Below are 13205 nucleotides of genomic sequence, written 5' to 3' on the forward strand. Positions count from 1 at the left end.
CCTGCCCCTTCCTCTACTTAACAGTGGCTTATATTCGAAGGTTCGTTTTTGTTTGCGGTCTTCAGGCATCCGTGCTAAGTGGCCAGCCCATCTTAATCTTTGGGACTTGATGTGTTTTACAATATTTTTAGTGTGAAAACGTATTTTAAAAATTAAAATGTAAAAAAAGTAAATATTATTAAGTTACATTATATTAAAAAGTAATACAGTTGGATCAAATCAATGGTTTATATTGTAACACTTTTCTCTTAAACAAGTTAAAATACTGCTTTTAAATACAGTGTATGTATACCTATCACACTATTAAAATTATTTTCATTCATATACGGAACTATTTCTAGAACTGCATATATATAGGATGAACGGTTTATGCAGTCCTTGAAATAAAGCAAAAATTAATTTAAGGAGGTGTTAACATAATGCTCGATTTTAACTTTTACAAGTTCAAATTTTACAAATTTCAAGAGGCGATAATTTGAGGGGGTTGGAGACGAAAAGGAATCTTATTCTTACGAAATGAACTATTTGTTAGTGCCTAAAAGCTGCTAAAATTCAGGCTCCCACAACCTGGGGTCTAGAAAACAAACGACATCAAAAATGTCGGGAAAACAGATTTTAGATAACGGTAAATTTGCTAATTTGTTCCTTTTGAAGTTTAACTATAGTATGCCGCAATAGGAGAAACAAGCTACTGCCTTTCTTCGTTTGCAAAATTCGGAAAATGTTTATGATTTCACTGCAAAAAATAGTTAAAAATGGCATTTTTAAGGTTTTGTGAGGAGGTATAATTTCTAAAGGGAGGGGGGGGGGGCAGATAGGTAAAAATTTTGTTCTACGGAAATAAGTTTCTAATAAAGATCTATGTACATGTTAAATTTAGCTTTCTGCCTTTAAGGGTGTAGAAGTTTTGTACACATGTCCACGGACAGAGTGAAACTTTTTTCAAAAATTTTTTGGAAAAGTACTAAAAGGGAAATGGAAATTATTTAAAAAACATTTTAAAACTTTTCTTAAATTCATATGTTTAAATACTATTAAATTTATACTAAAAAGTGAATATGGTTTGGCCATATTGTTCAAACAATTTTTGTGGTACCATAAATTCAAATTAAATTAAAGGGGAATTTAAAAAATTTACAACGATGGATGAAATCTATATTATATTATACAAGACAAATTCAATGGCGCAACCATAGTGTATTTTCGCTTATATTCTTTATTTTCGGAAGAATAGCATAGAAAAAGAAAACGGAAAGGGGAAGAATTATTCAGAATTCTCGCAACATTTTAGGTACGTATGTATACCTATATTATATTACACTTTTTTTTTTAAAAAAGCCAAATCCAATGGCGCAACCATAGAGCATTTTCGCTAAAGAATATTTCTTTATCTTCAGAAAAATAACATAGAAAAATAAAACGAAAAAAAAACAAAAAAAAAATAACTCTGAATTCTACCAACATTTCAGGTCTTTATATCATACTGCACACAGATTTGTTGCAGAAATTTTTTATTTTTGTGTTATGTTGATTTTCTCATAAATTTAATAAGCCTGTATGTGTTTTAATATTATTGTTTTGTTAATTAGTTTCTGCAAAATGAATAAAATCAGCAAAAATATATAATTCGTGCATGAATCATATTAACGCATATGAAATAAAATAACACTCAAAAAAGTTTTTTTTATGTTTGGTTTTACTCATTAACGTAAGTAGCCAAAAAGGTTTTTATGCATTTACATTATGTTGCATTAAAATAGAAAAATAATGTATAAATGTAATAAGGGTTTAAACATAAAGTAAATAAAAGAAAAAATACGGGCCAAGTTTACATATTTGCACATATAAAGAGAAAAAATCACCCAATTTCCGTGAAATTTAATGTTTACATTTCAGGGTGCCAACACCATGAATTTATAAATTTTTTGGAAATGTCAGGGCTCGGAAACCGAACAAGGGGATTTGTTATCACATCTATAAACTAATTGATGGAATTTCTTAAAATTAAAAGTTTGAGTTAGAGAACTAACTGACGAATTTTTCAGGGACCAAATGGGTAGCATAAAATGAGCCATGTTTTCGTATCAGATTTTTTTTCATGTAAATCCGCATAACGCTTGCAAAAAATATTATAACTTATTATGTTAGTTAATATGTTAAGTTTAGGTAGAGCTTCATTTGAATATAAATTTAATCTTTCAGAGCATTACTAAATTATTCATACTAAAAATGTGACTCATGCACTTTGTACTAGTACTAGAGCCAACCGAGAGATGAACTTTGTATTTTTGTTTTGAAACTTAACTTCATGTAACTTGTTCATTTCAAATCATTACTTACTGATTTACTATTGATAATATATACGTTGAATCATTGTTGAGCATACGAATAACTAACGTAACTATAAGTAATGCAAAGATAAATTTGATTTCTACAGAAAAAAGGCAAAATTTTATATATGTCGCTCTTTTATATTTAGTTTCTCTATAAACTGTAGAATTACACCTTTGATAAGTGGCTCACAGGTGAGTATGGATTGAATGAAGCTTTTCAGATTTCCCATGGCTTACACGATGGAACTCAAAGTAACTATGTTTTATATTTTTTATATTCATGAAGCTCAATGTGTTAATTTTGTTTTACTGTTTTCAAAAAAATTTGAAATTAGTGCGCTTCGCACTAGGGGCTTCTAGTTTATGAAGTGTGATCTTGTAAAAGAAATAGTGAAACATAATATAATGTGCAACTGCATAGATTTCTAAAACCGAAAATAACAAAGAATGAGTAAATGCATGTAAAAATGAAGAATTGAAATTTGCAGACAGAAACTTGTACGCTATATTTTTGTAAAAAAGATTATTCTATAAAAAGTAATCCTTTAAATGTACCTTTGCAGAAAGTGCAATCTTAAAATTACATTTACCAAATCAAGAGAAACCTTCAACAAAGAGAAAAGAGAAAGTCGTATCACATTTATTAAAAGGCCAACAAAGGAGAGAGTAACAGAATTGTTGCAAGCGTATGTTTTTAACACCAATTAAGAAATTACTAATTCTTTAATTGATTCTCAGAATCTTGTACTATTGAAATTCATACAGAGTAAGTTTTTTAAAATTGTAAATACATCCCAAAATTTTAGAGTAAATTTGAAATGTGCACTACAATTGGTGATATTCAATTTGCAAATACAATGCGTTAATAGAAAAAGGCAAGAAACATTTGATTCAAGAAAAAAGGAAATGGCAATAGAAAAATCATTAAAATATATTTTCACTAGAGAAGAAATAGCAAAAAAGAGCTCTTTAACAAAGTTGGATGAAACCAATAGTTTTTATTGTAGCACTTTTCCCTTCAACAAGTGAAAATACTGCTTCTAAAAACAATCTAGATATATCTTCTACATAGCAAAATACTTTTGTTCATACACGAAACTATTTCATTAAGGATTGCAAATATTTAAGATGAAGTAAAAGAAAGCAAAAAAAATTAAAGAGGTGTTAACATATTGATCGATTTTAATGGTAAATTGTGTGTGTTAAGAATAATATTTTTTTTTTTAATTGCATAAGTTTTGTGCATTTATAGAAATTGAAAAAGCTTGCGGTTTCAGAAATATAAGTCGCAAAAAATTTCAAATTTAACAAATTTAAAGAGGCGATAACTTGAGAGGGGGTGTAGATACGAAAAAATTTTATTCTAACGAAATAAACTACTTATTAGTGCCTACAAGTCGTTCAGACTCCTACAACGTACGGTGTAAAAGAAAAACGGTATCAAAAATTTGGAAAAAACGAACTTCAGATAACGGTAAATTTTAGCGGCTATTTTGTTTTTTTAATGGTTTGCCACGGTAGAAAAAGAGCCACCATATATCTGCGTTTGCAAAATTTGAAAAATGTTTATAGTTTTACTGCAATAAATGGCTAAAACATGCCATTTTTAGGGTTTTAGGGGAGTATAACTTTTAGAGAGGTGGAGATATGTAAAAATTTTCTCCTACGGAAATAAGTTTCTAGTAAAGATCTATGTACGTATAAAATTTCAGCTTTCTATCTACAAGGGTGTAGAAGTTTCGTAAACATGTCCACGGACGGACGAACGGACGGACAGAGTAAAAATTCTTCATTCAAAAATTTTTTTTGGAAAAGTGCTAAAAGGCTTATAGTGATATGTAAACCAATAGAAGTGAATGAAAGAGTTAAAGTGTAAACATAGATTTTTTCTTAGTGTATTATTTCTTAGTATATTACACACACAGTTGATATATTTAGAAACAGATGATGATACAAAAAACTTTTTTTTCAATGAGTGTACTTTGTAATGTTTACATCATGTCCAACAAGTCCAAATGCTAAGAATGAAACTTGAAAACACGATCTTATTTTATTAAAGCAGGTAAAATTCAAATATCTACTAAATATAATATATTTTCATTCGTAATTATTTAATAAAAAAAAAGTCTTAAAATACATGCACAAAAAACGTAAAAGCTACATATAAGCAAAACCTCCGCTTTCAGCATTTTATGTCGTACTGAAAATATTTCATTATTTTTAAGTGAAGAACTTTTTTTCTTATAGGATAGTTAATTCAAGATATGGCAAACAATTGTAGTGTCAAATTGAAAATATGATTATTATAATATTGATATAAATAATAAGGAAGAATATGAAGAGGGAATTAAGTTAACATCTAAAATACAATTCAATATTATTTTACCAACAACCCGGCGGATTAGGCCACGAAATATCCGCAGTAAGATATGCTTTTGGTAAGTGTCCACTAAAATCCAATAGAAATCTAGACGCATTGGACTCACAAAGAGTAGCTCTCTGGTCTGCGATTGATCTCTGAGGGACGGCTGAAATCATATCTGCTGCCTTGCACGCGGGAATTATTCTCAAAAGCTAGGAGAAGAAAACTCCGAAATAAAACAAAACACAAGGATTGTATACCCCATGTGATAATCCAATAATGCTGGAAAATCAGAATTCAGAAGGAGATCGGGGGACATGCGATCACCCCCATTGGTAATTTGGTAATATTGGCCCGACGAAAAGTCTAATAACTCTGCAGAAGACAAACAAATGAAAACCCAAGAGGTTAATATGAGAAAGCATATACAAGCAAAGAATGCAAATTTAAAAAATCAAATAAAATCTGCATCAACAGAAAAGAAGAACAGACCTGCGGAAGTTATTGTATATGAAACTGACGAGGAAGAACTGGCTAGAGAAACTGACTGAATCCTAAAACAGAATAACGCAAAGAAGCGAAAAATGAATGAAAAAAAAATAATGAAACAATCCCTAAAATGAAGGCTGAAAATCCAAAAAGACACAAGCCTCCTCCGATTATATTGAGCAACATTAAAAACTACTCCCACTTAGTTAAGATATTAAAAGAAGAAAGAATAAACGTTAGGGTCAAAATGATGAATAATGACCAATTAAAAATAAATGTGGAGAATGAAAATGAATACAAATTGCTAAGAAAAGCTAAAAATATGCTAGACTGAAGTAGCACACGTATGAGAATAAACTGACAAGGCCAGTGAAAGTTATGGCTAGAAATCTTCACCAGTTGTATGAGTCCGAGGATATAAAAATGTGCTCATTAGCAAAGGCTTTACATGTCTAGATGTTGCAAATAAAATCAAAAGGAAAAAAGAAAATTAAAAATATGTTTAAGTAAAACCTTCGCTCTTTATGTTATCTTTTGAACATTCGGAAGAGATAACCAAAATCCATAAGATAGAATTCTTACAGCACATGAGAGTAAAAGTTAAAGCTCTTAAAAGCAGCAAATCCATTCCGCAATGCGAAAGATGCCAGAGATTTCAACACACACAAAAGTTTTGCCAAAGAGAGGCTAAATGTGTAAAATTTGCTGGTAATCATATGACAGTAGAGTGCAACAACAACGATAATTTTCAGCCTCAATGTGTGAACTGCAGTGTGCCACAACCTGGTAGCTATCGAGGTTGTTTGGTAGCAAAAGCATTGCGAAAAAGAAGATTAAAAAAAATAAATCCAAACAAAATCAAATTAAACTTAATGAGCAAAGAGCTTCAAAAATAGTTAGAATAAAAACACATAGCAAAGTGTTAACAGGAAAGAATAATAATGAGGAACCTGAAAACCAAACCCCACAAATGAAAAGAACTGACGAAGACATCATGCAAAGAATGCATAGCATGTTGATTAGAATTGACGAAATGTATACGGGGACACCATAAAAATTAAGAAAAGATGTACGTAGATGAAAAATGTATAATAACTTGGAGTGCTAATGTTGTTCTTGATAAAAAACATGATTTAGAGGTTTTTCCTCAAAACGAGAAATTTAGATATTTGTTTGCTGTCGGAGGCTCATTTCACATATTACACGGGCCTTAAAATGAAAGATTATGATTGCTATAAAGCGGTGCATCCCAGCAATCAGCTAAGAGAAGGTAGTGCAGTACTAATAAAAGAAAGTCTAGAACATAATAAAGAATTCAAGATAGCAAAGGCTGAAATTCAGCTTATTGCGATAAAAATTTAAGTCTACTAAAAAGGACTTCAGTGTTGGTGCCGTATACTATCCACAAAATTTCAGCATTAAGAAAAATACTTTTAAAGATCTCATGTATACAAACATGGACATAGATATCTAATAGGAGGTGATTTTAATGCCAAATATACAGATTGGGGTTCTAGAATCACCTCAACTAGAGGAAGGGAGATATGAAAAGCTATTCAAGAGATACGTGCTTACTATCACTTCACTGGAACTCCTACTTATTGGATAATTGACACAAACAGGATTCCTGTAGTTATTAACTTTTTTATAACTAAAAGAAATATCAGAAAACTTTCTAAGTCTTGACGATAATTATGATTTTAATTTAGATCACTCTGCTGTGATATTTGAACTAAGTGAAGCTAAAGCATTTTAAACCCACTTTGACAAATTGCACTACAGATTTGGCGAGCTATAAATACGAAGTAATAAACAATATTGATCCAAAATATTAATAACGTATACAAGCAAGAGAACAATTTGATCTCGAGTTAGAATAATTTATTCAAATCATACAAAAGCTGCATGGAATAATACAAAAACGGAAAAGTACAAACCAACAGCAACTAACTATCAACTAATTACGGTGCTCAAACCCGGGAAATCCGAGAGGTAAACAAAGTCTTACAGACCTATTTCACTGTTATCAATAATGTCTAAGCTTTTTGAAAAACTGCTATTAAGGAGATTGAAGACAATAACAGAAAATAGGGACCTCATACCAAACCATAAGTTAGGATTTAGAACTCATTCTACAATAGACTAGGTCCATAGAATAACGAATATTATAGCAAAAAGCTAAGAAAATAGGGAGATCTGCTCTTCTATATTTCTAGACGTAGCACAGGCATTCAATAAGGTATGGCGCAAAGGCCTTATATTTAAGTTAGGACAAATGATACCATCGCCATTTGTAGCAATTTTGGAATCATACTTAGCTATTGATATTTAAAATTAAACAAGACGTAGAATATTCTACGCTAAGAGAAATAAGAGCAGGTATGCCTCAAGGAAGTATATTGGGCCCAACGATGTACTTACTTTACATGAGTGATCTACCACAAATAGAAAATGCTACAGTAGCCACTTTTGCTGACTATACTGCAATATTGGTAGTAGGATCGAACATAGACGATTCGACAAAAAAATTACAGGAGTCAAGTAACAAAATAAGCCAGTGGACTAAAGATTGGAAAATGAAGTTGAATGAAGCAAAATCGGTTCACATAAACTTCACCAATCGAAAAATAATGAATCCACCACAAATTAACTTACATGGAACAAAAGTAGCGATTCATAGCTCAGCAAAATACCTAGGAATGCCTTTAGATGTTAGAGCATATAAAGAAGAAACACATAGAATTAGAAAATAAATATAGATAAAACTATTGGCTCCTAGGTCATAAGTCCAATTTCTAAAATAAAACTTGATACAATAATACTAAATATTATATAATACGTTATATTCGAAAATTTTTGAGAAGTTTCAAGTTTTAAAAAAAAAATTTAGATTTTAACAAGTTTTAACACAAAAACTATGGCTTGAAGCAAATTGAGTGTAGACCGAAAATAAAAAGCAATTAATTGCCTAAAAAAAGCAAGATCCCGATGATTATTCTATGTTTAACAGACTGCAGTTTTTTTACTTTTTTGTTGGAACTTGATAAAAGAATCATCCCAAAAATTACTTGCCACCGTGTGTGAACACCCTGTATAAGAATAAATGAATTATCAATAAGAGAACTGAATGTATCATTTGTACAAAATACAAAATACAATTTCTGTTCTATCATATACAATCGCAATTCAATTTCCTTTCGAAAAATCTGCAATTGGAATATTAAAAACAAACTTTTATGTTATTAAAGACAAATTAAAAGTGGCTTCACTGCTTCATCACATGGGCCCTAATTCGTTACACACTTTTAACTTACTACTACACAATTAAGTACAGCGAATTATTAAAAAAATTCGATGTTTATTATCTATCAAAAGTCAATATTAAGATGGAGGGCATTCATTTTTTAGTTGCAAGCAACTTGAAAAGCAAATAGTTGGTAAATATATTGAACTTAGTTACCTAAGTTACAAATCCGAGCCTTTTATGCGATTTTAAAAACTCTGGATGATCTTATTAGAGATATTCTTGTGCGTGGTTTGGCGCAAAATTTATCGTGCGCTAAAGAACGGTTGTTCGGTGAAGGCAACATTACCTTAGAAAAGGCAATTGAAATTTACAGAAATATGAAAATTTTCAAGCAAAGTATTAAGGAACAAAGTATAAAAGCAATAAATTAATGAAAGCACTACAAATCACACTGATTCAATTAACATCGCTGATAAAAAATTTGATGCCAATCCGTTGGTCTCGCGTCAATCACAATTCACTTACAACACAACACATCATCCAGCAATTGGAGTAAAATTTTTATTTGCAACAAAATAAATCACTTCGCCTAAATGTGCTTTTCAAAAAAAAAAAGAAACGGATCAAAAAAGTACATCAAAAATGCAGAAAGAAGAAAGTAATCACTGAGCTATAAATTCGTCACCATCAACGAAATCGTCATTAGAATTATAATTAACAATGTCATCATCATTATCAACATCACCAGTCATCATTATTAAATTCATCATTGTCATTGGCGTTGCGGTATCATCATCTTATTCTATATCATCAATCTAGTCGAAATCAAAATGTAAGTACTTTTAAAAATTTAGAATGGAATAGTGAAATAAAAATAAATTACTTTTCGAATTGATAGCTTTGCACAAACGTATATCAATTGATGTAGCAAATTTATTAAATTTAAGTAAATTAATAAAAGAATCCAAAACAAGTAATTTCACTTTTAGTGGAGAAAAATTTCCATTAGTTGGAATTTTGGATTTGAATTTTTTTTATAGAAAAATAAATTTTTTTATAGAAATGGACGAGTTTCTTTTCACGTTCTAAATGTGAAATGTAAAAACATTATAGGACTTGAAACAATTAGCATTTACAATAATAAAATTTCAGAAGAATACAGTTCCGCGCTTGAATGTTTTGGTTTATTAAAGAAAACATGTTCTCGTAATTTAAAACTAAAGTGAGATGTTACTCCAGTAATAGATCCGCCAAGAAAAATAACGTTTATTTTACATAACGAATTAAAAAAAAAACTTGATCGAATGCAATTACGTGGCACGCGTGCCAAGATTGGCACGCTTCGAAACTTTGCTGGCACGCGTGATGAAAGTATGTGAGGATAAGTATGTGAAAATAATTTTTTTTTTTTTTAAAAAGTTTTTTTTATATAATTTTGTTACTTTCCAAAACACAATTTTCTTATTTTTAATTTTTTTTTCAACAAAAATATAATTGCGCTTAAACTCAGTACAAAAAATATTATTAAAAACATAATTTCTATTTTGGTTTCAAATTTGAATTTGAATTTTGCTAAAATGTTATAATAAATTTATGTTTGAATATAAATAAAAGTAAAATAATAAATGAAATAAATAAAAATTAATATAAAATATAAGGATTCTGATTTTCAATACTACTTAATTTTATGGAATAGATTAGGCACGCCGAAATATTGGTTTGAAAAAACACATCTTTTTTGGCACGACACATAAAATCTTATTGCGACCACTGCGCTATAGTTTTAGTGAAAAAAGTTGATGGTAATCTTGGGCTATGTTTAGATCCACGTAATTTGAATAAGGTAATTTTGCGTCCACAGTTTTTGTTTCCGAATATTGATGATTCTAAACCTAAATTATCTGGTTTTAAATATTTTAGTTCATTGGATGTCAGCAGCGGGTTTTAAATGGTCCTATTTGATGACCCTCATCTAAATTATTCACTTCCAACACGCCTTTCAGTAGATTTCAGCATTTATTTCTGAGATTTTTCATGCATAAATGATTAAATTTTTTATTGATATAGAAGGCTAAAATTTATCAAAAACAAACCAAAAATTTTTCTAGAAGAAAGTAAATTTATTGATCATATATCTAATATAATGTTGTAAAGCCAGATAAAGATGAATTAGAGCGACTTCAGAAATACAATAATCGAAATCGGTTTCTGATTTAGAAAGATTTTTAAGTATGATACTGGGGTCTTTGAAATCTGGGGTCATCAATAAATAAAAATTGAAGAGTTTTATTAAAGAGAAAATGTTCCCTGCCATTAGGATCCAATTCATGAAAAACAATCTTAAAATTTAAAGGATGAATTAACTTAGCCTCCAGTTTTAAACTATTTTGACCATAATAGATGCTTTTAAATTTGTACTCGGTGTAACAATTTTGAATGATAAAAATTCAATAGCATATGCATCTGCTACCCTGATTGATACTCAAGTTAATTATGTCCAAAAAAAGAAGCAATTGTTTGCTATACTTTTTGGTTGTACTCGTTTTCATCATTACATTTACGGGCTGAAAATCATAATAGAAATGGACAAGCCATTAATTTTATTATTAACGATTTATATTTTTATATTGAACGATTTATCTGTTCAATATAAGCCGGAAAGCATCTTTATTAATTATAGTTTAATAATAATTAAACTATAAAAAAATAGTTTATATAAAAATAAATTATATATCTTAATGGAAATTTCTTCATGCAACTGCAGAACAGATGGATGACGTAATCAAAGGAACGAGTTAAAGGCAGAAAAATTCATTAAAAAAATTTTTCTTCTCGAACTGGACTCGAACCAGCGACCTATTGCTTTCTAGGCGGACGCTCTACCAACTGAGCTACAGAGGCATGAAGAAATTGCCGACGAAATGTTCTCTAGATTGCTTATACTGTAATTCACATGATTACTAAGTATTTGTTTTGTTTACATTGTTTGCTACATACAATCTACTATTGAAACACACAATAACAAGAACATATATATTTATAGGATTGTGCCTATTGCACTAATTAAATTATGAATTTTACTAATACAACATCATAGTTGCGGAATTAATAAGAATGTGCTTATTACACTACTAATTTATCTTAATGGAAATTTCTTCATGCAACTGCAGAACAGATGGATGACGTAATCAAAGGAACGAGTTAAAGGCAGAAAAATTCATTAAAATTCATTAAAACCGCCTAGAAAGCGGAAGGTCACTGGTTCGATTCCAGTTCGAGGAGAAAAATTTTTTTAATGAATTTTTCTGCCTTTAACTCGTTCGTTCGATTACGTCATCCATCTGTTCTGCAGTTGCATGAAGAAATTTCCATTAAGATAAATTAGTAGTGTAATAAGCACATTCTTATTAATTCCGCAACTATGATGTTGTATTAGTAAAATTCATAATATAAATTATATAGTTTTAACAGTTTATATAAAAAACGGTTGGCCTAAGTCTAAATAAAGTTGGGTCAAGCCAACGGTTTGTATTGTAGCACTTTTCCCTTTAACAAGGGAAAATTCTGCTTTAAAATACAGTCTACGTATACCTATCACACTATTAAAATTGTTTTAATTTATATACAAAACTATTACTAGGATTGCATATATTTAGGATGAACGATTTATGCAGCATTTCAAATAAAGCAAAAATTAATACAAAATGCGGTTAACATAATGCTCGATTTTAATGTTTAATTATGTGAGTTAAGAAAAATAATTATATTTTTTAATGTCATGGAATTTACCGTTAGCTTTTTGCGTTTATAAAAATTTGCAAGCTTGCGGTTTCGGAAATATAAGGTGTCAAAAATTCAAATTTTACAAATTTCAAGAGGCAATAACTTGAGAGGGGGTGAAGATGGAAAAAAATTTTTTTCTAACGAAATAAATTATTTGTTAGTGTCTAAAAACTACTAAAATTTCAGGCTCCCACAACCTGGGGTCTTGAAGAAAAACAACATTAAAAATTTGAAAAAAACGGATTTTATGTAACGGTAAATTTTAACGGCCATTTTGTTTTTTTAAAGTTCAAGTATAGCATGCCGCGATAGAAGAAGCAAGCCGCTGCCTTTATGCGTTTGCAACATTTCCAAAATGCTTATGGTTTCATTGCAACAAATAGTTAAAAAAGGTCATTTTTAGGTCTTTTTTTTTTTTTTATTGGTGTGAAAAGAAAACTTCCTTTTATTCGGAATAAAATACTTTTTTTTTTATATTTTTCGCTAATATATTTCGCGCGCTACATACGCACTTTATCAAAGCTGATTTTCTTCTAATTAAGACAACAAACAATAAAAATTGAAATCTATTAAAATTAGGAATATTATACCTGACTTAATATAATCTACCTGACTTAATCTAGAATTTGATTATTTATTTTTTTTTTGTTATTATTTACAAACTTAATTTATACCTGTTTTAAACCTTAAAACTGGTCAAATAATTAATTTAAAGAGCCAAGTAGTCGCGTTACCTTCGTCCGTGTTTAGTAGGCAGTCCTTGTTTGATTTGTATATCTGCATGCTTTCATGAACTTCTCTCCTGTGTTTTCCTTTTACTTCTTTTAATACCTTTAAGTTATCTTCCGTGATTGTGTGATCCGTTTCATAAATGTGTTTTGCAACCATAGAATCGAAGATCCGGTTAAATCCTACTCTCCTTGCACGTTTTATTTCACTTAAATGTTCCTTAAGTCTTGTTGTAACGGGTCTCTTCGTTTTTCCTATGTAA

The 13205-nt window shown here is 29.8% G+C and overlaps 1 protein-coding gene across 2 annotated transcripts in view; it reads right to left on the reverse strand.

The window, feature by feature from the left end:
• The window catches only part of LOC129616649 (CTP synthase-like), an 82646-nt gene that overhangs the window by 5914 nt on the left and 63527 nt on the right, over nt 1-13205 (reverse strand). The gene's annotated exons all lie outside the window — the stretch shown is intronic.

Source organism: Condylostylus longicornis, unplaced genomic scaffold (genome assembly GCF_029603195.1).
Source record: "Condylostylus longicornis isolate FDR11 unplaced genomic scaffold, ASM2960319v2 ptg000265l, whole genome shotgun sequence".
NCBI lineage: Eukaryota > Metazoa > Arthropoda > Insecta > Diptera > Dolichopodidae > Condylostylus > Condylostylus longicornis.